The 26,612-nt window shown below is 30.4% G+C and overlaps 1 long non-coding RNA gene across 1 annotated transcript; it reads right to left on the minus strand.

Annotated features, from left to right (window-relative positions):
• Window positions 1-2,890: 2,890 nt before the first annotated feature.
• Window positions 2,891-4,677, minus strand: LOC145322971 (uncharacterized). Its single transcript, XR_013880853.1, has 3 exons — window positions 4,328-4,677; window positions 3,324-3,409; window positions 2,891-3,028 (listed from the first exon to the last, which is right to left on the minus strand). It is a non-coding gene; the product is annotated as an uncharacterized LOC145322971 (long non-coding RNA).
• Between the last annotated feature and the right edge of the window lie 21,935 nt (window positions 4,678-26,612).

Below are 26,612 nucleotides of genomic sequence, written 5' to 3' on the forward strand. Positions count from 1 at the left end.
TAAGATATCGTAAACGTTCCAATGGTTACTAAATTTTCAGTTTAGTTTTAGTATATGGCATATTTAGTATATTTACTAATGACACCTTTGCTAGCAGATATTTTCATAGAAAAAATAACGTACAAACTCTTTATACAAGTTAGATGCATATTAAAATTGTTTCTTATCTTCAAAAATTGAAATATAAGATATAAAATTAAACCAACAAATTAACATTTGTTTATCTATTTGTTTTACTTAAAGGGACTGTGAACGTAAATTTTTCTCATCTTATTATCAAATCTTAACATTATCTCATTCATAATATCTCACAGATAGAGCAAAAAGCGCTTTTGTTTGCTTAAAAAACGGCTTTTTCCGACGATTTTTATAAGGTACAGGGAAAGGAAGAAATTTTCCGTATTATATAAAATGTGCATTAAATTGCTTTTTTCTCCCATTATAGCTAAAATTAAACTTTTTCACAAAGTTCTTGATTTTCCTAACGGTTAAGCTGACTTTTAACATAATCCTTGTTTTAAACCAATGTATCAGGGACAAGGGAAGGCTATTCTGGCAAACAATAGTAAAAGGCAATATTTCACCATAATCTGAATTATTCCAGTTTGCAGCTAGAGCAACTTTTAGCTTCAGTATAATCGTCAAAGATCAATTTATGATGCAATACTACCTTGATTTTGTCAGGTTTGTTGACCACAATATTACTATAAGCCTATCTAATCAAAATTCTGAAAATAGAGAACGATTTATTTCATTTAACAAGTATACAGTTGACTAGTTAAATTTTTTTCTTGTTCTTACTTTTTTTCTTAAAATTGTATCATAAACAATTTTCAAAACACATGTATGTTCAATGATTATTAATTATGTACTTTATCTATCTTTGACCCATATTATATTTTTTGTTTGAGACACCTAGCGGCCAGATTATAAACTACATATTTAACAAAGCGCATCAAATTTTCTTTTCTTTGCTTGCACAAAAATATTTTAAATCTTGTATTATAGATGATAAATCTTAATGTATGTAAGTAAACACAGACAAACTAAAGGAAAATGGGCATGCAAAAAACTTTATCTTTGAAAAGATATCATCGTCATCCTATTATATAAAGTAGTAAGCGTTTTTTGTCTGTCCTGAGGGATCTCGCTAACTGCTAAACCGATATTGTTCTCTGTTACTGTGAAGCTTCTTATAGGTCCTGGGAAGGTTTTAAACTATTTTTGGAGAGGGTGTCTTTACCCCCCTCCCCCAAAAAATATTTTTTAAACTCTTTTCAAACTCAAATTTGAAATGGGATGAGGTCGACTTTTCCCCCTCCTACCAGTTATAATTTTTTTGTCAGTAGAGAAGGATCTTGCTAACCACTGAACCGATATGGTCCTCCTTTACAGTAAAGCCTCACATAGATCTCGGGATAGTTTTAGGCTATTTGTCTTCCACCTCCTTACCCCTTCGGAGATAGAGTCCCCTAGCCACTAGTCCTATATACTGTATTAAGGATTTGTTGTCTGAAGCTTAAGATCACAATAACTACTGAACCGATTACGTTCTCTCTTTGAGAGAATCTTAAAATAGGTCTAGTAATGGTTTCAGTCCATTCTAATTTGATATTTAGGTCTTGAAATGATTTAAAATTATTTTTGTAGTCACCTTCTGCCTATTTGAATAAAAAGCCCCTAGATCGAGGCTATTAAAAAATATAATACAGACTTAGACAAAACTAACTAACCTTTTATTTTGAATTAAACAATAATATATAAAAATGTTTTTAAATTAATGATATATTTACATATCAATTAAGAAACTTAACAAAACAATTAAAAATTATAACAATACATAGGTAACAATAAATTATAAATGATTACAAATTTTAGTAAAATATATTCATGAAATAGCTTATTTTTTTATTTTATGTAATTGCTGACCTTTATAACAAATATCAATGCAGTAAAATAATCTAATTGTTTTCCTGTCTAGCTTAAAACACCCTTTCTTAGAAACCCACCCGAACCATTTTTTCAGTTGTAATCCTAAAATGCAAGTAAGTCATACTATTGTGTAGAACTGTAATATTCTAAACTAGCTATCTACAGGCTACAGCTATTACAAATGTTAAATCAAAGCCTTTAATTCAAGTACAACTGGCTAATTTTTTGGCCACTAAGAAGACATTTTATTTCAATGATATTTGTACCAATCTGTTTAAATGATCTCAAAGATATCTATTTGGATAATTTTATATTGCTATTGATTCTTCTTAACCTTAATTTGTTTGATCATTTAAAAGCTTAAAGGAAATTGATTTTATAGCATCTATGAGGTCAAATTTAAGAAAGGTTTTAATCAGAGCTTACAATTTTAAAAAAGGAGGGGGGGGGGTAATGCAACCATCTCGTAATCAATGATTAAATGGCACTTAGAATCCAGATTTCGTTACGAAACTTGGCATAAGTAATCCTTGATAGGTCTATTTTCCCTAAATTGAACAAAAAGTTGGAAAAGTAGCAACTAGCCATTTTTTGGCTATTTTCAGGGCAAATCCATCACGAAACCTATCTCCACATAATCCTCTTTTCCTCTCCAAAACGGTTCTGGCCAGTATTTGCTGGTACTATTTGCTGTTGATTCCTACGTAATTTATGACAGATTTGCCGTAAAAATAGCAAAAAAACAGCTAAACGGTTAAGCTGTAACCAATATACATACCAAGTATTAATAAGTTTCGTAATGAAATTTGGATTCTAAGTGCCATTTAATCATTGATTACGAGATAGTTGCATTAACCCCCCCCCCCCCCTTCCTATTTCTAAAGGACCTTGTAAACGTGTTGAGTCTTACTACTTTAAGTACTTTTTTATTGTTATACTTAGGAAGGATTTTCCACCATAATTTTTCCCACTAACCCTTTAACTACCCCTTCCCGCTTTAAATTTGGCCCATGAAAGTTTTCAAATATTTCTTTTGTTCTTCTTACATTTTCGTATATCTTCATTGGCTGTGCTTAGCTGTCTTCTACTAATTCTCCTAGAACAAATATCTAAATTATTTCTTCTTACACAAATAAGATTGTATGCATGATATTTTAGCAGAACTGCTATAATCATATTTGTTTGTCTAACCATTGTCTATAAGATTCTCTAACTTGTAGATAAAACATAAAGATTTTAATGATTTATAGCAATAGTCTTAATAAAAAAGGGTGTCTTCCACAGAATTTATAATAAATATGTTGAGATAAAGAACATTAGTAGACATAAGTATCAAAATAGTTTAAGTGGAGGGAAGGAATTAAAGCAAAACAAAAACGTATTAATCTTACCTAACCCAATTGATCCATCTCGTCATTATCAATAGCCTCAGGTATAACTTCCTTTTGTAAATCTCTTCTATTTTTCAAGGTCCATCCTTAACAAAGAAATATTATGAGAAAAAATTCAAACATAAACAAGGATGACAACATCCATAAAAGCGAAGCTATGAAATGGAAGGACAAACGAACATTAACACTTGTAGATTGTTAGAACTGAATTAGCAGAATATTAAATGCATCAGCACAAACAATATTGTAAGTAAATTTGTTGCAAAACTGCATTAATAGATGATACTGTTTAAGGACCTACTTACATTTTTGGGACTTATTTATGGAGATGCTTCGCTTATAACATTGTACCTTGTTGGAATAGGAATCAGTTTTCAAACAATCAGAAGAATCGGATAATTTTAACATACAAAAATTTGTTGTCAAAAAAGTTAAAAATCAACATGTTTAAAATGGATGAACGGACATTCTCGTATTGATTATAGAGTTGCTACGCTTTCTAAATTGTACCTATTTACTACAGGAATCATCAAGCAAAGTTTGGAATCGATAGGACAATTCTAACCTGTTTAAATTAACGTAAAGAGTTAACTTTGATGTAAGCACGGACGGACGGACCGACCCTAATTATAGAAAAGCTTTGCTTTTAAAAAGGCAGTCCCACGGATTGTATTTAATATCAAATATTTAATATTTGTTTGAAGATCAAGGATATTCGGGTATGGTCTCTTTCGTGGTAACACCCCTTAAGGGGCGATTCTTATTATTTTCAAAGTGGCTTTTCTCCTATTTCTGCAGGGCCAATTGCCTAACCCTGAGGGGCTATCACCTAACCCAATATAACATAGCCTATTTAAAGTCATTTTGAAAATACGGAGAATCGCCTCTTAAGAATTGGATGGTGGCTTCACTACTAAAATAAGTCAATTTTATTCCTATCCATTTGAAATAAAACACCCCCTTCAGCACGCCTCTGGTTGATAAATGTTAATTATAATAGTTACCAGCAAGGCATTGTTTCTTGCAATCTCTGAAACTGATTACATTTTACCAAACGTTTCTGAAATTATTACATAAATAGTATAATTAAAAATCACTTTACTTGATAAAGCTGAAATATTATCAATTTGTTTGCAATGCATTAAATTATCACCTATGATATAAACGTGTATTCAAAAATTTAACGAATAACAGGCCATGTTCCGAAATCTTTGTTGGATTTTTTATGAATATATATTCACACAAAAATATAACACGATCTATTGGGCATTGTTTTGATAAATAATTATGGAAGAAAAAAATAATTTTATCGTTTAATTAGACCATAAAGTGAAAATTTATAAAATCACTATGTTCAATGGATTGTTTGTTTTGATTAATATTCAGCTGTTTTCAAATTTAATAGTGTACACTTTTTTTGATGAGGTTTAGCGAATTTATACTCTAAAGTAGTTTACTACTAGCCGATTTTTATAAGAGTTGAACCATTCATAATATTAGATACTCATATAGGTTTCGTGATAAAGTTACATAATTTTAATAGAATTATTGGTCAGAAAGAACTTCCCTTGTCCCTGCCAATGTATAGTTACTTAGAAATTGATAAAATAAGCAATAATTTTTATGGAAAACCAAATACAATAACAAAGCTAGAAACTGGTTTTTTATTAGTATCCAATTAACTTTAGATGGCCCATCTCTCGCCAACCTTTAATTAAAAATTTTTAAAGAATAAAGACGCAATATTTCTTTATAAACAGTCTGATAAAAGTGTAAACTAATTCTCGAAAGTGGGTTATTTATTGTCCAACACAATAAAAAAGGATATTATCATTTTAAATAACATATGAGATTCAACCCTTTGTAGACAGTGAGGTATTTTTTTGTCAATGATACGAATTTAAAATAGGTCTTTATTACCTAATTACTTACGTTATAAAAAAACTAATTGGCAATTTTATATCATAAAATAAATCATTAACAGTAAGTTAATTGTTTGAACTATATATGACAAGTTAAATATCCCTACAAACATTATAGAAACAAAAACGTTTAGATTTTCCCTGTTTTTTCCTTTTTCCTTCCCAAAATACCATAAAATCAAGGCATTATTCCTAGATATTTTTGTTAATAGGACGTTTTTGGTTGATCAGTGTAGTGAAATATGCTTAGAAAATGTTAAGATTTAATAATCAGATGAGAAATTTTTACGTTCACACTCCCTTTAACTTCAAACATGAAATTAAATTAGGCAGATGACTATTGATCAATTAATTATATATCTAATTATAACAATGGTGACTTAACAATTGTTTTATTCATAGATTTAAATCTTTTTTTCCAAAGCGAAGCATTTCTGTACATTGAGTTACATGTTAAAAATAATTCTTTAAATTTTACTCAAATATACTTGATTTTATTACTCATAGCCTTATTAAATGTCTGTTAAAATTGACTTTATCAATGATTTCTCAAGCTCGAAATAACCCTGTTTACTTTTTAAAACATTTATGTAATTCGCTTTATGGTTGAATACTTTCTTGTTAGGCAAAACATCTGCCTGCCTTTAAAAAACTTAGGTGCAAAGGTGGATGCAAAATGGGGGAGGAGCAATTATACAATTGTATGGCTGAGGTGGGGGGTTGCAAAGGGGGGTCCAACTGATTTTTGAGCCCCCTGGGGCGGCGCTTGGACTGAATTATTTGTTAAGATTGTGTATTGTAAATATTGAGTATATTTGTATCTCTGCTTAAATCTCTAGCTTGACCACACACACACCCTTGTATTTCGTTTTTCTCTTTTCCTTTATTTTATTTTTCTTTTTTTTTCTTGTTTCCTATTCTATCTCATCTTATTTTTATAATCCATTTTTTATTTTATTTTGTTCTTTTATTATTACCATTTTACTATTTCAAAATTCTTTTTTACTAAAGTTTATTTATTAATTTTCTATATCTTTTACACTCTCTCAATTTATCTTTCTCTCTCTTTCTCATTTTTACTATCTGTTTTTCTAATTTATTTCAATTATATTTGGATATGATCTACCTTGTTGATTTTTTTATTTATCAAACCCAGTAATGGTTAATACGAAGTAAATAAAGGAAATATACGTGGCTAGTATTCTAAATGTTGTGGTAATGTTTTACTAATTTTGTGGTTAATATTAACACTTTAAAAACGATCAATGACAGATTATGGTTTTTTTTTAACGGGAAGGAAGCAAAATACAAAAAATATTAAAACTTTAATTTAAAGTTTAGTACATTTTAAAACTCAAAACTCCTGTTTAAATCTTTTTATTATCATTATCTTAAATCTATATAATAATGAAACTTTCTTAAGTAATAATCGTCTTAATTATTTCTTTAAAAAGACCGATAAATTTCTTCTTTATTTTGCCTAATTGTTCCTTTATCTTTATTATTCTTAAGATTTTGATCACTTTATAAACCTGACGGGTTCAAAATACCCCCAGAAAATATCCTAAAATATATAACAATTAAAGCCAATAAATAAAGTTGTAACGATAATCCTTTGACTAATATAACTCGCAATCCACCCTCCCCCTCCCCCATTTTCTTATTGCTAAATGGTTGTAAGGGTGGGCTCGCCACCCAACTTGAAGGAATGTATAAATTTGTCAACTATTGATAAAGAGAGAAAAGCCAAGTGTCCATCTTAACAGTGCGCTTAGTGCGCTTACTGAGAACAATCAAAGTTTTTTAAACAAAGTTTTTAATTTAAAAACGCACCATGAACTTAAAAATGTACACTGTTCTACAAAAATACTGAAATAAACTCCTTTAAAAACGGAGAATTTTTAGGTCTTCGTAGTAAAATAAAGTAGGTTTTTCTATATTTTGTATTTAACTACAACAAAACTTTTAAAGTAATAACAAATTCATAATCAAAAAAAACAGTTATTGTCACATAACCAAAGTAACCTTTTAGTATCTTAAGATAAGATGTTCATAATTTTAAAAGTCACAAAAAAAGACTTTAAATAAATCTACTTTAATAAACATACATTGAAATAAGCAATCGAATCTTTAGAATGCCATCCATCTTGGCAAAACAATTATAAAATATGCACAGCACACACACACACGCACACACACAAATCAATAGAGATGTTTGCTACAAGATTAGGACAAAAGAATACCATTAATTGACACAGACTTAATGACTTTATAAATTAATTTTCATATTTAGAAAATCAAAATATTTTTCAAATTCTATTAAAAACAATGTAAATATTTAAGGATTTGTTTAGAATATTTTGATATCTCAATTGTATTTCTTATAATATTATTAGTCAAACATTTTAAAAACCGTATTTTTCTTCAATTTAAATGACAAAAAATCAATAAAGGAAATAAAATGTAAAAGTAATAATCTTAAAATTTTTAACATCCATTAGCAAACAATGTAGTTATCGTCGACATATTATGAAAGAGATGTTTACGGACATGACCCTATTATCGAGAGTCAATGATTACAAAAATCGGGTATAGTCCCTCGTAGTAACATCGCACCTTAATGGGGCGATTCTTCGTATTTTTCACAGTAGCTTTTCTCTTATTTCTAGCCCCTGCAGGGGGCTCTAACCCTGCGGGGCCAATTACCTAACCCTGTGGGGAAATCACCTAACCCAATATAACCTAACCTAACCTAAAATAACCTATAAAAAGCCATTTTAAAAATACGACGAACCGCCTCTTATGGGGCGATGTTACGAAAGGGACTATTCCCCAAAAATCTCAATATAGAAATTAAAAAGCACATAACTACGATACTGTTTTTTAAACATTCAAATTACTTATTAAGGCGCAACGCCTAATAATAATATTATATTAATCCTTTTGCTTAAAGAGAACTTAAAACATTTCTTACTTATAGTGTATAGTAGCGCAACAATAAGGATATAAATAAAAGTATGTTAGTAACTAGAATAATTTTCCGACACCCTTTGTATAATAAACTAACTGATTTTTCATCTACTACAAGTGATTTCCACCCTAGTCTCAAATTCGTTAAACTAAAAATTCTAGAGATTGGTGTCGCCACATCCCAATTCTACTAACAGTCTAAAACAGCAAGCTCTTTAAAATGCCTATAAAAAGGGATAAATTAAAAACTTTTGACCGAAGTATCCCGAATGACGTCATATTAGAATTTTTTTATCCAGTTTTTTAATTTCTTTTCTTTTGTTCAAGACACTTCAAAGACCTCCCTAAAACAGTCTAGCAGTTTATTAAAAGCGAAGCTCTGAAACGGAAGCAATCTTGATACAGGATAATGTTTATGAACATACTTGCATTTTTATGACTTGATTATAGAGTTGCTTTGCTTATAATATTGTATCTTGTTGTCCCAGGAATCGGTGTACCAAAAATCAGAACATTCGGATAATTAGATCAAATAGAAAATTTGTTGTTAAAAAAGTAAAAAATCAACATGGACGTACGGGCATTCTGGTAATGATTTTAGAGTTGCTACCCTTTCTAAATCGTACTACAGGAATCACTATGTAAAGTTTTAAATCGATACGACAATTCTAACATGCCTAAATTAACGAAAAAAGTTATCCGTCTCGGATGTACGAACGGACCGATCCTAATTATATAAAAGCTTTGCTTTTAAAAATAGTCTATTATCAATCTACAGAAGCTCTATTCCTCTAGCAAACAGGTCATAACTTTAAATACATAGACTAAAAAACCGCCTATTAGCAGTCTACAGAAGCTTTATTAATTCCCCATGCAAACAGGTCATAACTTTAGATACATAGACTAAAAAACCCGCCTATTATCAGTCTACAGAAGCTCTATTTCCCATGCAAACAGGTCATAACTTTAAATACATAGACTAAAAAAACCGCCTATTAGCAATCTACAGGAGCTCTATTCCCCATGCAAACAGGTCATAACTTTGAATACATAGTCTAAAAAAAACGCCTATTAGCAGTCTACAGGAGCTCTATTCCCCATGCAAACAGGTCATAACTTAAAATACATAGACTAAAAAAACCGCCTATTAGCAGTCTACAGGAGCTCTATTCCCCATGCAAACAGGTCATAACTTTAAAAGAAACATGACAATATCTTGACAAAATTTCAAGACCCCACCGACCCTTGGCAGCCCCGTAGGGGTGGGGGTAATCATGAGCTGAGATCTTGAATATTTGAATATGTTTGTGTTTATTGCGGAGAAGTACCGATATGCTGATTAGATAGGAATAATTTGTACTCCCCCTATGACACCATAAGCATAAATAACCAATAGAGGGTCAGTTACAAATTTCTTTGAAAAAGTCAACATTATTTTCTTAGATTAAAGATAATTAGCGACTACACCCCTAGTTTCTAGGGGTGTTGAATTCAAGGGGGTATACAGGGTACAGAATAATAGCCTGAAACCATTCCAAGGATTAAATCAATTAATATAGCCTAAAACCATTCCATGACCTATGTGAAGCTTCCCTATAAAGGAGAACTCAATCAGTTTAGTAGTTATTTAAACCTTAAGCTTTAGATAAAAAAAAACCTTATTACTTTATATTAAACTTTTTATACTTTATACTATTTATATGTACTTTTATAAAAAGCTTAATTATGATACACTTTCTTTTCCATCCTTTTTTTTATTGAATTCAGCATAAATATTCAATTTCATTGTCTATTTTTAGTAAGTCATTTTTATAGGACCTTTTTAATATGTATTCCAACAACATACAAAACTTTTTAACCCTTCGTAAGACTAACTTACCTATATTTGCAGATATTTCCAGGAAAAAAATTGACATACCACTTCTGCTAAAGTAAAAATTTGTAACGTTGAAGGGTTAAAAAACTACTGGTAGTATTTTGCTCATAAGTCACGTCGTTAAGCATTGTAACTTATATGTATATGATGTGTGTGTTTGTATGTTTGTGTGTGTGAGATTTTCTTGAAGGTACAAAAAAATTACAGAAGGCTCAAATGTGTCAAAGTAAAAGGCGTTTAGAATATTTAATGCGAGAGTTATCAGTGAGTATGAAAATAGTTCTTTTTTAACTTGTTTCGAAAGGGTTCATAAATGTTTAAACATGTAATCACCTCTACATGATTAAAGATCATTTAAAAAATGTGATTTTCAGAAATCAAATATTAAAACCATATATTTTAATATTTCAAATTTATACTCGATTTGTATGCAATATTTTAAGGTTTAAAAGATTACAACTATTCTATAATATTATTATTCTATTACCATTACCAAAAAAATGCACATACAACAAGATAGAAGGATCATAGAGTTCAAATCTGCTGGCAATAGCCATACTAAAAATATATAAACTATAAAACAAGGTTTTGTACAAATAGGTTAAAAATACTGTAAACCCATTTCAAATTGGACTATAAATTACACTGTAATTGAATAAACACGCAGGGAGTAAGGATGGGGACAATGGATCAAATATTTAATATTTAGGAGTCTCAGACTTTGAGTGCTAGCTAAAAGGGAATGTGCAAGAATTTAGCATGTAACTAATCTTTAATATTGTTACATGAATAATAATTTTGATTTTAAGATTTAAGTTATGGAAAATGTATGAATCATTAAAATTCAATAAAATTTAAAAATAAAATGTTTTAAATCAAAATTAAACACATTTTGTGCAAAATTGCATCATATTTGGAAAATTAGATAGTTTTTTTATTTTTCTCTTTTAGAACAACTGTTTAATATTGTAAAAGATAAAATATTTGAGTTAGTTGATTGTGAACCTGGAATCAGAGAAATACAAAATTAAATAACCTAAAATTGTTTGTTGATTACCCACAGAATGTGATATTCTATCACAAGCAGGTTCTGACTGACTTTGGGTACTAGCGCATCATTGCCGCTAACTCGTCCATTGTCTTTTCCCTTAAGATCCCTGTATTTCAACCGAGAATTTTAATGCTTTATTCAAATAAAATCAAATTGATGAATAACAAAACCACTTCACCAGATAATCAACAAATTAACGTTTTATTTCGTACATTTTCTAAAGACAATTTTACTAAATTATTGTACTGGTAATATTTATGTAAACTTAAAGTGCACAGTCCTTGATTTCTACACACCATATAGCAAACCAAACCCACTCATAAATACACACACACACTAGAACACAAAAAAAGCAAGCACATGCACAAGAATCAAAAAGCAAGGAATAGAGACTTCATGAAAATAACTTTTAAAAGGATTCAACAGGAATGTAGCTCAAAATGTGATGGCTCGTTAGTGAATGATTAATAATTATCAATTATTTAAATGATAATTTTCTTCGGCAAAAATATTTTATACCAAAAAATGTTTTTGAATTAACCTTTTTGGTAATTAGATACCCTACACACGACACCTTTCTGCTTGATCAAATTTGCTTTAAAGCCCAAAAGAATACCTATCCCTACCACGCTTTTTCGGCGTTGCTACAAAAGACCAACTCTACAAAAGACCAACGCCTACAAAAGACCAACAAATATATGTTGTTATTAAAGTAATACATAATCAATACATGGCCGTAGCGCTCGGCCCCCTGGCTTGCCTAGCCGCGGGCGCTCGGCCCCCTTGCCTATAACCTAACCTAACCTTACCTAAATATTGTAAAAAAATATTAAAAAATTGAAAAAAAATCTACCAAGCACTTTTTGTTAAATCCACGAAATTCTAAACTATAAATAAGTTAATGTACATTAAACATTCATACATAGGTTAGGTTAGGTTATAGGCAAGGGGGCCGAGCGCCCGCGGCTAGGCAGGCCAGGGGGCCGAGCGCTGCGGCCATGACCTTTTAGCATTATGATTTTTTTAATGTTGGTCTTTTGTAGGCGTTGGTCTTTTGTAGAGTTGGTCTTTTGTAGGCGTTGGTCTTTTATAGAACCGACTAGTTGGTCTTTTGTAGGCGTTGGTCTTTTATAGAACCGACTAGTTGGTCTTTTGTAGGCGTTGGTCTTTTGTAGAGTTGGTCTTTTGTAGCAACGCCCGCTTTTTCGGTACAACGAATTTTCAAAAAAATTATAAAGATACCTAACCCTTGCTATTCCTGGTATCTAGATAGCAAGGTGTCCTGGTGAGCAAATTTGCTACCAGAATTATCATCCTACTTAAAATGGCAGTCATACGACTTTAAAGGATTGGCGTATATAGAGGAAGTTCATAATATTTCTATGACATGAATTATAATTTTAAAATTCTTATTAAAATCTAGCACTTTTCAATGTAGGTAAAATAAAAACAGTGAAACAAATGAGGTAATTTTTTAAATCTCTAATTTTATTTAAAAATTTTACTTTCTTCTTTGTTGAAACAATCTTAATTTCAAGAAAACATTTTTTAGCCTTGTTTGATTTGGTGAGTGTTAGGTAAGCCCCAAAGGATGAGAACACTTTTTTTATATGAAAATAAAGTAAAGATAGGGGTGTTGTACTTTACTTGACCGTTCCAGAGATTTTATCAATTGATAGATTACCATCCCTGACTTTAAAGTTCCTCTTTGGTAAAGGTTCTTAGTTTACCAAGTGCGCCCTTGCCTCTTGACAAGCTAAACTTGGAGAGTTGTTCAAATCTTGATTTTATGATTTTATGACTGCGCGCATAACAATCATAGTCCTATCATTGTCTATTTAACATTCTTATTGTCATGAACAAACATAGTTTTTTTTTCAGTGAAGCTAATCTATTGGTATTTTTGTCTGTTATACTTCTAGAATTTAGAAACATTACTTTTCGATGATTAATGTTCATTTTGTAGCAATGGTAATGTCAAAAAGAATATTTATTTATTGTTCAAAATATCCTTCTATTTATTGAACAAATCGTCCTTGTTTTTCTCAAAAAAGCTAGGAAGGAGAAGTAAACTAAAGACAAAGACATAAAAATATATCTTTTGTATTTTTTAAATTAAAAAGCAAAAGGGATCCTAACAAAAATTATTTTGACCTTTTGCTTTGTCCAAATATCTAATCAAAATTATGAGAGAGGGCAGAAAAGAAAAAGAAACCCACGGATTTTTTATTTAAAGTTATATAGCAAGATAGTTGATAAAAACCATTCCATAATTCTGATTTAAACTAAGAGAGATTATAGTTATAGTTATATTTGTTTTAATGCTAGTTTAAAGTAATCACTAGTGTGACAACTTTAACACCTTTTTTTACCTTTACTGGCATGCTTTAATAGTCACTAATAAAGCAGTTGATAAGTAAATTTTTAATTGCCTAATTACGTTGGTAATTCACCTGAATAACATTAATAAAGTTATCCTTGAATAACCCAATATGATAACCTCTGTACACATGTCCTGGTGGTTTTCAGGCAACCGCTGGCGGCCTGCAGGTCGCATGTGCACATTATAACTTACACATACACACACACACATACACAGTGCTTCCTAGAATACAAATTTGCCAGATTTTTTTTATCTGTATTGCACATTTTTTTCTGTTTGTGTATTGCGTGCACCCCCCTTTTTTCTGATGCATTTTCAATGCAAATAAACTGATCTGTGTCAGCTTGGTTGTTAGTTATGTGTGTAGTTTCCCATTAGAATTTACTTTTTGGGATCTCCCCCCTGTGAAAAAAAGGTGGATAGTATTTTTGTTCACAGTTTATAGGGCTTGACAGCGTCCTGATTGACAATGGCTGTTGAATGCCTAACATAGTATTGTTTGCTGCTGGGAATGTTTGTTTCTCTACTATCATTTTGTGAAATTTATTCAAAGATCATCTCCTAAACTTAGTTTTAAGATTTTACCAGCATTGAATGGTGAATTGAATACTGTGACTAGATCAACTTACTCAATACATCTTTATGACGAATAAAAAGAAAAAGGTTTTTATGGCTGATATCTGAAATAAACTTTTTCGAAGATTTCCCTAGGCTAGGAACATTTACTCTATGACCCATTTTTCCCTCTCATCCTTTTTTCTATGATAGGAACATTTTGAATTACCGTGATATTGTGATTTTATTTTCTTGTTTTTCCATCTTGGTTACACTCACACAATCAAATACAATACACAAATCAAGTCAGGAATAAACAGAGAAAAAATTCTTCACAAAATGGAAAGTAAAATTAGATCATATTGGTGAGAATGCTATGTTTGAAAAGCAAAGCTGAAATACAATTCTTATAAATAAAAAGAAGTAAAGTACAGTTATATAGAAAAACTAATTTTAACCCTAAAAATACAATCAATGTAATGCATTTGTGAAGTTTTCCTGAAACAGGAAAATCATTTGGTTTAATGGTTAGCAAGATCTTAATAGAAAAACAAAAACATTACCTTATAGCCGAAATATAAAACTTGATTTTTGACAAATTAATTGTTCCCCGAATTCCTGTTAAACACAAAACAAGGTTCACAAGCTTTGATTGACGTCTAAGAGGTCATTCTTTGCACAAATTTATAATTTTATCATTTTTTTTATAAAAATATTATTTATTTGAATTGAGAATGCTTGTTTCATTTTTTTCTGGTTCTTAGCACGGCATTATTTTATTGAAAGTTTCATAATGTATGTGTGCTTATCTGCTTATTTTTTTCTGTAAAAAAAGCATATTTGATTTTCATATCTTTTATATTTATGTTCAATATCATAGCATTACTTTAAATTGAGGTCATAAAAAGGCACTCTAATAAATTATAATTTTATTGTTAGTTTTAAACGAATTTAATTCTTATAGATTTTTGCAAATTTTAATTTGTATTAGGCCGACAGGTTAGGTTAACATTTTTACTGATAGGTCTTATACATTTATTTGAACGGCTTGGTAGCTCTAGCAACGAAAAGCCAAGATTGTTTAGCAAGCTGCCGTCGCATATAACATTCTCCAATTTTGGAAAATCCAAGGTCTTAGCCGATTAAATTTGCCTGGACTGCAAAAGCCTTGTTTTTTAATTTGAACTTCTTTTTGCAATCTGCGCTTTTTGTAAGTCAAGAAAACATGCTGATCTAACAAGAACTAAAACAAGCATATTATAGAGTAACTATGCTCCTAATATATTTGCTTTATTAAATCTAAATATAAGTCAAGAAAACATGCTGATCTAACAAGAACTAAAACAAGCATATTATAGAGTAACTATGCTCCTAATATATTTGCTTTATTAAATCTAAATATAAGTCAAGAAAACATGCTGATCTAACAAGAACTAAAACAAGCATATTAAAGAGTAACTATGCTCTTAATATATTTGCTTTATTGAATCTAAATATAAGTCAAGAAAACATGCTGATCTAAGAAGAACTAAATTAAGCATATTTGTGTGTGCGAATGGGGCGTTTGTCCAAATTTAGGTATGGAGACCGCTCTTCTATGAGTACTACTAAAAACCTACTTTTACTGCAATACACATAGACATTCTCATCGTCGGTTCGTTTGTTTAGAATGCTTAACCCTCTATTCCCACAAGTATAATACGAATTTGGTTGAGCTGGTGGAAGCTCAACAAAAGACCCACGCGAAGTATTATGTTGCTTTAATCTAAGAATAAATGGTTGGTTTTGATATTCGATCAGAATTATATAAGTATATTAAGTATTAAGGAAGGAAAATGTTTTTATAAAGTGTATTTATATTACAAGTGCATAAGTTAAGTATGAAAATATTTACAGGATAAGTGTTAAAATCATAAGTAGAGTAGGACAGAAATGTGCCCTAAGTCCCAAGCAGTGAATTGTGCTAAGTGTTAGAATTCTAACATAAGGCCTAAGCTCAATTCATGCTAAGTACTAAGGGGCCTAAATTTAAACTACAATGCATGCCAAACAACTAAGTCATTACCTTTTAAAGCCAGAAAGAGAAGTTGATGGTAGGAGAGTCAATAAATAACTAACTAAATTTAAGAGGTACATGCTATAACATTAGCTTTGGACCAGGATCTTAGTGTTTGTCTGTGCAATTAAATGTCTGTATGTTAATATGTGACGTAAATCAGGCATGGTTGTAGGCATACATATTTGTACTGATTGTTTACATGGTTACTTTAACAATAAACATAATGTCTTTAATAAACATATACTATTAGCAAATCACATACAAATTACCATGAATAGGCTAGCGTTACCCATATATGGTGTCATATAGGTAGAGATAGGCCTATGAATGCATAAAAGGATACAAATAATGCCTTGGGCCTAGCTAAAGTAATTGTGTCTTGCGCCTGATTGCTACTGGATAATTGCGGGGCACACATCAATCAAATATTCATAATCTGCTCTATAAAGTGTTAACTTTATATCAAGCATAGATAGATAGTTTTGGATGCGAAGCATTTCTGTAAAAGTCTTATATGTACGTTCAAAGAATTTGAAAATTGAGGATCGCATCTCCATATTATAGAGTCACTATGCTCCTAATACATTTGCTTTATTAAATCTAAATATAAGTCAAGAAAACATGCTGATCTAACAAGAACTAAAACAAGCATATTATAGAGTAACTATGCTCCTAATAATTTTGCATTATTAAATCTAAATATAAGTCAAGAAAACATGCTGATCTAACAATAATCTAGATCATAAAATTCCGGATAAAGGAATATGCACATAAAGTTAAAGATTAAAAGGAATTTTTTTTTTTAAAAGTTTTGTACTTATGAAATGAAAACCATTGCTTGTGGTAAAATTCAAAAAGAATTGCCAATTCTTTAAATTATTTTTGTACTTGATTAATTTTTTATGTTATTCATTTTTTGTCCAACAAAAAAACATTTGTATTGGAAAATCAAAAAAGATTCATAACTTTTGTATCCCTTTATCCATAGCAGACTGTGAGTACTCGAACCCTGTGACAGAAATGATATCAAGATGAAGGCTCACACACACGCAGGGAGGGGACGGTTAGATAGGGTTAACACCAGATTTACAAACCTTTACAATCTGATTTGTTGTTGCAGCGAAACTACTCTATAAACTATAGAATCGATTGGTAAGTAATGTCCGAAAAAGTAGGGATCTTAAGGGAAAGACAAAAAACAATTAATTGATGTACACTTTGACAATATTAGTTTTGAACCACCAAGTTCAAAAATCAATTTGATAAAATTTTATAAAGGTTTTAAGGCAACGAATAAATATGAAAATGTGGTTATATAAATTTAGGGTCTAATGTCCTCTCTCATCTTTGAAGAAAGTATAGTTTAGAAAAAGAATTGATACAATTGATACATAAACAATAATTTCTTATATGACCAAAAAGGCCTTAGAATTATTTTTATTGTAAATCTTTTAAATAAGTTTCGCTGTCTTTGTGCATAATCTTGATTGTTAATTCCCTAACCCTGCGTAATATTTGGACCACTCATAAAGACCCTGGTTAGGTCGTAAATCTCGGCTTTTATCAGATTTTTGTCGGGTTGGGCTTAGGGGCTTCAACATAATCTGTGAAATATTTAGTTGCTATGCACCTCATCATAAAATAAAAAGATAAAATCAATGGTTGCCAATGGTCAAAAGTTTACTGATGGCGTTTTAGTCAAAAGTAAAAGTTTAATTAATTTTTTAACCCTTATATGATATTTGGTTGATCTATTAAATTATGGCATCTAGTTAGAGGAAGGATTTTATGTTTTAAGAAAGTGCCTTTTTAAGAATGCTTTCAGACTGTGCACATGGATTGTTTTAAAAGGGCCTGCCCGACTGAATTATTAACTATTTCAGGCAAATGATCTTTTTTATTAAATAGGATAATTGTGGCTCTGACGGTTGTCGAGCCACAAGAAAAAGTTTTGTCAGAGATGTGTTTATTATTACTTGGATCTTACACCAGATTATCATGTACTCTAATAAACTGAAACTTGTAGCTGGCTAAAATGCCATTCACCCCCTTTACCCCATTCCCTCACCTCTTACTGAATGAACGAACTTGCCAATAAGTGATGTCCATGTTAGCAACCTAAATTGACGACAATTTTTTCCCTCTCATAATATCCACGTATATTCTACATCCCTTTGGCAACAGAATTTATTTATAAAATAAGATAGATGTTGCCCTGACGGCCCTCGAGCCACAAGAACAAGTTTTGTCAGTTGCTGTTAAGCCAGGTACATATAAAAGATCATGGTTAAGCCCTATAACAATCAGAGATGTATAAACATAAGCATGGGAACTAACTCTGGTATTTAACATTTATACTTTTAAGAAATATTACTGCATATTTTCATCTTTCAAAAGCAAAACTATTATTGGTCTTATGATTAACAAGCTCTGAAACGGTAGGACAAACGAACATTAACACTTATAGAGTGTCCGAAATGAAAAATCAGAATATAAATGTATAAATTTCGAAACAAAATTGTAAGTAAATTTGTTGAAAAACGGCTTAAATACAGGATATTGTTAAAGTACATACTTACAATTTTAGGACTTGGTTAAAGCGATGCTTTGCTTTGGGCGTATATATTCTTGTTAAATAATAATTATGTGTATTACAATATTTTATTCAAACAAAATCTTAATAATTCTTCCCTAAATAAAGGTATAATTTGGTTCCATTGGAATTCAGCCCACACGGGATTCAACCCACGGAATTCAGCCCAGCGGGATTCAACCCAACGGTTTTCAGCCCACACGGGATTCAACCCATGGTATTCAGCCCACACGGGATTCAACCCACGGTATTCAGTCCATACAGGACTCAACCCACGGAATTCAGTCCATACGGGACTCAACCCATGGAATTCAGTCCATACGGGACTCAACCCACGGAATTCAGTCCACACGGAATTCAACCCATTATATATGTAAAATTATCAGTTTGAAAAAAAATATTTTTTTTATTTGAGAACAAAATTTTTAGAAATTTTTTTTTGAAAAGTTTTGAAAAAAGTTTTTTTAAATTTTTTTATTGTAGAAATTATTTTATAAAATATGCCTTATAAAAAAATTTGAGAAAAAAGAATTATTTTCTAAAAATTTGTTTCTCAAATTTTTAAAAAAAATATTTGTTTTTAAAACTGAGAATTTTTTTTTATATTGGGTTGAATTCCGTGTGGACTGAATTCTCAGTTTTAAAAACAAATAATTTTTTTTTCACATTTGAGAAACAAATTTTTAGAAAATAATTCTTTTTTTCTCAAATTTTTTTATAAAGCATATTTTATAAAATAATTTCTACAATAAAAAAAATTTACATAAACTTTTTTCAAAACTTTTTTAAAAAATTTTCTAAAAATTTAGTTCTTAAATTTAAAAAAAAATATTTTTGAAAACTGGTAATTTTAGATATATAATGGGTTGAATCCCGTATGGACTGAATTCCATGGGTTGAGTTCCGTATGGACTGAATTCCGTGGGTTGAGTCCCGTATGGACTGAATTCCGTGGGTTGAGTCCCGTATGGACTGAATTCCATGGGTTGAGTCCCATGTGGGCTGAATTACGTGTGGGCTGAATCCCGTGGGTTGAATCCCGTGTGGGCTGAATACCGTTGGGTTGAATCCCACTGGGCTGAATTCCGTGGGTTGAATCCCGTGTGGACTGAATTCCAATGGAACCGTATAATTTGTGTAATTTTGCCAGGGGTAAATGCAAAAGTAAACAATCGAAAAAATATTTCCAATAACATTTGATTTGATAGATTAATTTGATATACCAACTTTATGAAATAGGCTTGTACATAACTAACTGCTTAATAACAAGCTAGACACATTTTGAAGATTTTTAGTTATCATGTAAAAGTAGATAAGATGAATTTTTCTGGTTTATTTTTTAAATGTAAACAATGATCAACATTCATTTGAAACAATTTACTTTTCCTGCACTTCTGAAATTACTATAGTTTAGTTGTAAAATTATTGTCTTATAGCAATCTTAGCTGACTGACATCGCTTGATGGATCATTTTATATCAGAGTTTATTCAATCTGAAGAAATGGCATGTCAATATTAATAAACGTAAATGGACAAGAAACAAACCCTTTTGAAGTATATAATTTTATATTCTTCTTCTTTATTTGTGTACTTTTGTAAACTAAATTAAGCTTTTAATGCATTAAAAGACAACAAACTGTATAAAAAAAGTTTATTATTTAAGATATTTTTTTACTGTTTTAAATAAACATAAAATTATCTCTCCAATATCACCTCTATTTCGCTACTATTATCTAACAGTGTTTATATAATAATGTAAAAATACAGCAAAGCATTTTTTTCATCCCCTCTCCAATTAAATGCTATATTTTAAACAAAGAAAAGTATTGCCCTAGAAAGTATAACAATATTTTTATTATGTTGGTTTCAACAAATTAAAGTAGAATGTTTTAACTTAATAGAACGATTATGCCAATTATAGCAGAAATCTGCAACTTTGAAAAGACACCCATAATTTCTTGTGGTTCATCTATAACAAGATTAAGGTTCCAAATTACAAGGTGTAGCTAGGAGTAACACAGCCAATATTTGTTATAATCTGTCCAAATTGACACCCTACCTAGTGGGTGTTTCATATATAATTGTACAAACCAAGCCACTAATTTTATGATAAGTTATTACACCCTGTATTTGTATCTATCTGGTCAAAAGTAATGATATAGGCCGGGGCTCTAATTAGGCTTTGTTTACCGAGCTAAGGAGAGGGTCATTCACGATATTATATACTCAATTTGTGTGGCGGTAGTTTCTAGGGTTGCTACGAAATATCGATAGAATAAAGTATTTGTTTATCACTTAAATAATCCAATCATAAAAATGATATTTTTGTATATTTCTAAAATATTTTAAATAAATATATTTACTTTTTTTAGATTTTTGTATTACATATTGATTAAAATATTTAATAACTTTATATTTGAAGTTAACGTTAAGTTTTATCTAAAATATAATGCTATTAAAAGTACAAAAAACAAAACGGTAAAAAGTTAATCATGTATTATTTATTCCAGTTTGACTTTGTCACTATATATCTCTTAAAGGCTTTTGAGTGTATTTGATTGACGCTTCTTTTGTCATTATAAAATTATTAAATATCTATGAAATTATCGATTCAACCCTAAAATTTGGTTGACGTAAGATATCAAAACCAAATAAAATGTCAAATCTCAAATCAAATTGTCTCCTAAGATTTTCTGGGTTTGTAATAAAAATATTTTGTCTGTCTTTTGACATCATGAATGTGTAGTGTATACTCTATAATTGTCTTTGTTCATACGTCCTTTCATTTGTTTTAGAATAATAATTTGTATTGACCTATTTACTATTCATATTTCGATTGATTTGTATTTAAATAAGATTTTGAAAAATATTTTTTTTATTGCGAATTAAAATATAATTATTTGTGGTATTTGTGTCTGTCCGTTAAGATCTGGTCACCCTTTGAACTGAGTTTTTAGTTCTCCCCTTAAGGGACAGTTTGAAGTTATATTATTAGCAGGAAAAAATATTTTTTGTATTAATACCTACTATTTCTATGGGTGGGAATTTGTTATATTTAGGGGTGTATTAAATTATAGATTCATTTGTTAAAATTGTCCACTATCATTTCTACATTAGCTTCGCACTTTAGCTATACGTATAAAGTGATCGGGTCCCACCTTAGGACAGGGATGTATACTAGATGATTAAATTATGAAATGTTGGTATACATTTTACTTTTCAATAAATAGCCTACCGAACTTATTCTGGTCTTTAAATCTATTTACCTGGTCTTTGTATTTAAATCTTATTTTCATAATATAAAGAGCATATTAGTAGAAAAAATACACGATTTCAATTGATTAAAAGTTGGTGAAAATATGTCACTGTCTCTTGTCCCACCTAGTAGTAGTAGAACTCATATTTAGACAAATTTTCATGGTGTTCTTACATTTTCACCATATTTATGTAAATAATACTTAGAATTTTTACTTACAATGCTACTCTAGAAAATATACAAGTCGGTCAATTTGTACATAATACGTTTGTAAATGGAATTTTGATTGTAATTATTCAATTTTATCCAAACAATAAAGCAGAATAGTTAAATTTATTTTGGAAAAAAGTTTACCAAAATATTTAGATTTTACTTAGAAGTATTATATAAGCACTATTTTGATTGGTCAACCTTATCTGATATGGCTAATCAAACAAAAATTTTAGTTGAGATGTTGAGAAAATCGCCCAATATTAATTCTTTCTTAGTTATATGATTTGTAACATTATAATTTTGGTGCGCTTTAATTCATCCTATTATTTTGCAGTTAACATAAATCATTCTTTAGAAGTTCATAAATTGTCTTTAAAGCAGGACAATATATTTCAGCTGCCCTACTTTATACGCTTATATATTTACCACCTATGGCTACTTTTATATCTTCAATATATTATTTGGTGTATGACTTCTCAAAACTTGGGCTCTATACATCATAAAAACATTTTCTAGAAACAAAACACAGTAGAAATTAAAGTTTTATCATTTCGATTTATTTTTATGAAAAAAAATCACCTATTTGCCAGGGAGGGAGAGAACATTGAGCTGTTTATTACACTAGTCCTCAAAGTCTTATAATAACGTTTATTTATTCGTTAGCCCAACAACATTGGAGACTTTTGTTGTTTTGATTGATTGGTTCATTTAGAGTGTCCAAACGTTTCAACCACTAATTGCAATCTACAGAAGGTGTAATATTATGTATCATCATTAAGAGATATAAGTTTTCCGGAATTGTAATGTAGGGAGTAGATTTGAAATCTGCATCAAATTTTAAGGATTTTTTTTATAAAATTCGTTTTTTGTATAATTCTTTATCTAAAAGCGGAAATACAAATTAAGTTAATTAATTTTGGCATCTGTGATTGGTGGATTTAAAAAATCTGCGCTCTGATTGGATGTCGTACATAATTCAACAAATTAGAGCGCAGGTAGTTTAAAATCCACCTATCCTATTGGTCAAAATTAATTAACTTAAAATGTATTTTCGCTTTTAGATAAAGAATTATACAAAAAACGAATTTTATAAAAAAAAATCCTTAAAATTTGATGCAGATTTCAAATCTACTCCCTACATTAAAATTCCGGAAAACTTATATCTCTTAATCATCATTGGGGATGTACATCAATTTATCGGCCATTGTCCTATCCCTATAGATCCCTGCCAATTTGCACTTGTTTAATAATACCCAGCCACATTTTTTTTCTCTCCTTTATGGGAAGTTTACATTCTTGTCCAGATAATATGTATTCATTATTCATAACATATTGCTATAGAAATAAAATTCTTGCTCTTTTTATCGTTGAAGTCACCGTTATGGTAAACAAAAAGAAGGCTTATATGTCTATCTAACTGACTATCCATTTGTAATGCAAGATAAAGAATAGGGCTTTACTCGGCTGCTATTTAAGACATACAGCTGAAATTATCTTTAAATACTACTTTAATCTTAGCTTTGTCCGTCCGTCTAACCCAGCGGGACCTTTACCTGTGATACTAACCTAGCATGACTTAAAGTAGTAAAAACAAAATAAAAACTACCCTGCCTCCAAAATATGGGGAGAGGGGGCAGTGCTAACCATGGACATTTTGTGTTAAAATGCCCAATAATAATAAGTGAGAAAAACAAACTGTTTGATTTTAAATTGCTTGTTTGATATCCGCTCTAAAAATATATCACGAAGGATGACAACATTCATTGCAACGAAGCTTATAAACGCATTATTCAAGTCTATAGATTTGTAATTGTAAACTAGTATTTGATTAGAAACAAAACAAACAAACATATCTGAAAAGTCAGTAGTTTCACAGGCTGTTGTAACACCTAAATATGCCCTAATTTTGTAGAAGTTTTGCTCCAAATAAATGGGTATCCCTCAAAGGAGATTATATAGATTATAACACTGATATATAAATTTCCTGTGTCAAAATACCCGGATATCAAATTTATATTAGACACAAGATGATAATTTTACAATTAACATTACTTGGGGGGGGGGGGGTATATAGAAGAGGGGGAAATATGATTTGGTTTGGTTTTAAATCTATTTTTCTAAAAGGTTGATTATTTCACTCAAATTGCTTAGTGAGCACAGGACTCCCCCCACCCCCCTTATTTTCAAATTATTTCATGATAATGGTGAGGGAGTGGGGGAGACTCTCTTTTCAACTAAACACTTTGAGGAAAACTGCCGAAAGGTTGGTATACAAAGTCATTTTTTAGTCTTTTGCTTGATTCAGTTTTTAACTGTAACTTTTTATTTGTGCGCCTCATTGACAATACATCTTTTGGTGCTTTAACCCTGTGGGGCTACAAAGTATCCTAAACCTTTCTTTTAAAAATAAGTGGGTGTAAGTGGGGTTATCAGTGCTTAAGATGGTACCTTATGGGAAAGGGGCCATTTCCTGAAGCCAATTTTTTCTAACCTTAAATAAATAATACCTGGGTTTATTTACATTTCTTAAAGTCGGTTAAGGAAGTTAGAAGGGGGTTCATTGATATTTGTTGTGGCGGGGAAGTGGATTAAGGGGGATTTTTATTTGCATATGATGGTTTTGTTTCCCCCGCCGCCTCCCCCTCACCTTTAATCAGAAACGGAAGTAGAGGTGTAAATTGTAACAGCTATCTAGTGCTAGAAAATAGAGCAAACAAAGGGTGTAAAACGTATTATTTTTCATTTGCTAAAAACTTATTTTGATAGAAATAAAAGATACCTAATTTAAAAATTGTAAACTGTGCTGATTTGATTTTAAAATAATTATAAAAGTTTAACCTTTTTTATCTACAATATATTGTCTATTGGTGGAATAACTATTTTGAGCATAATATTTGGTATAAGAAATAAAAGGAAAGGATACAAATGGGCGGAGTTTTAAATTTATATAGGAACATGGAGGTGTTCATTTAAAACTCCAAAAGAATTATAGATATTGATTGCTAATTTTAATAGAAGTAATTGACCAATAATTGCGTGGAGTTGGTGTAGGGGTTGTTAACACAACCGGAAAAGATAAATCATTATTTCTTTTATTCACCTCCCTCGAGCTTCATACTCAATTTTTCATGTGCAGGGACGTCCAAATGGGGGTGGTAAATGGGTGATTACCCCTCCCCCCCAAAAAAGCTTGGAAGCCTTGGACTCTATAATTTAAAGATTACCCCCCTCCCCAAATAAAAAAAATAACTTTGATTTTTTAATTCCCCCCCCCCCCCCTCACTTAAATAAAAAGCCTTATTCATGGGCTCGCCAATGAATAAAAAAAATACAAATAGTACAGAATAAGTTTAAAAATACAAAATGTTCTAACCCAATTTTCAATAAGTTTCCAAACCAATAAAATTATGTTAGCATGCCTAAATTAAAAATAACTTGGCAGAGGAAAACATCAATATCTTTGCTATCGAAAATGAATTGTTACTTTGTAAAAACGACAAATCTAAATAGGATATGATAATAAACTCGGATTGAGGATATGATCTGCGGAAATAAACTGGATTAAAAGGTAAATATTTGATTAACACCAACAGCGCAAACTATTTAGGGTCTTCTATATCAAAGAAATGGATGTTAACACGCATGAGCAAAAATAAAAATTATCATTTATGCTAATAAGTTAGTTTTATTAAATAACAGGCATAGCCACAACTAATTTTGTGCTTAACCTTTTAACCAATCGTAAAAAAAATATGGGAATAGTAAAATTTTATCCATATTCAATGGCCTACGACCAGTGGCGTGCGGTATGGGGGCGTAGGGGAGTGTCAACACACCCCTTTAATCGAAATTAGTAAGGCCTGTCTTAACCTTTTTAACCCCCTTATGGTTTCATATTCCCATGTTTAATCGCTATGCACGCCACTGCTTCCAACTATATCGCTTATATAAAGAAATATTTATAATGACTTTATGAATGCATAAACATAAAAAATATTAAATTTTATTATTATTATGAAAATTGGTAGAAATGTAAAAACTCCTTATAATTTAGGCTCTTGAATATGAAAGGTTTGAAAACTATTTATTGTCTCCTGTATCAAAGTAAATATTGGATTATAAATCCATTTGATTTCACCTGCTTGTAATATAAATCAAAGTATATTATTCTTGATAAATTTGCCACGTGGATTGTATAAAAATCTCATATAAGATTAACCTTTCCTGTTATTAATAAGATTTTTAAGGAGAAGGAATATTTTTAGGCTATCTTTCTGCCTATTCCCTACCCCTTTACAGAGAGCTAATATTTGCTAGAGGAAACGTATTTAATTTTTTTAATCGCTAGTTTAGCCAGCTACAAGTTTCACTTTATTAAAGTAAATGATTATCTGATGTATGATCCAAGTAA

The sequence above is a fragment of the Acartia tonsa genome, chromosome 1, assembly GCF_053477335.1.
Source record: "Acartia tonsa isolate MP-2025a chromosome 1, ASM5347733v1, whole genome shotgun sequence".
In the NCBI taxonomy this organism is placed as follows: domain Eukaryota; kingdom Metazoa; phylum Arthropoda; class Copepoda; order Calanoida; family Acartiidae; genus Acartia; species Acartia tonsa.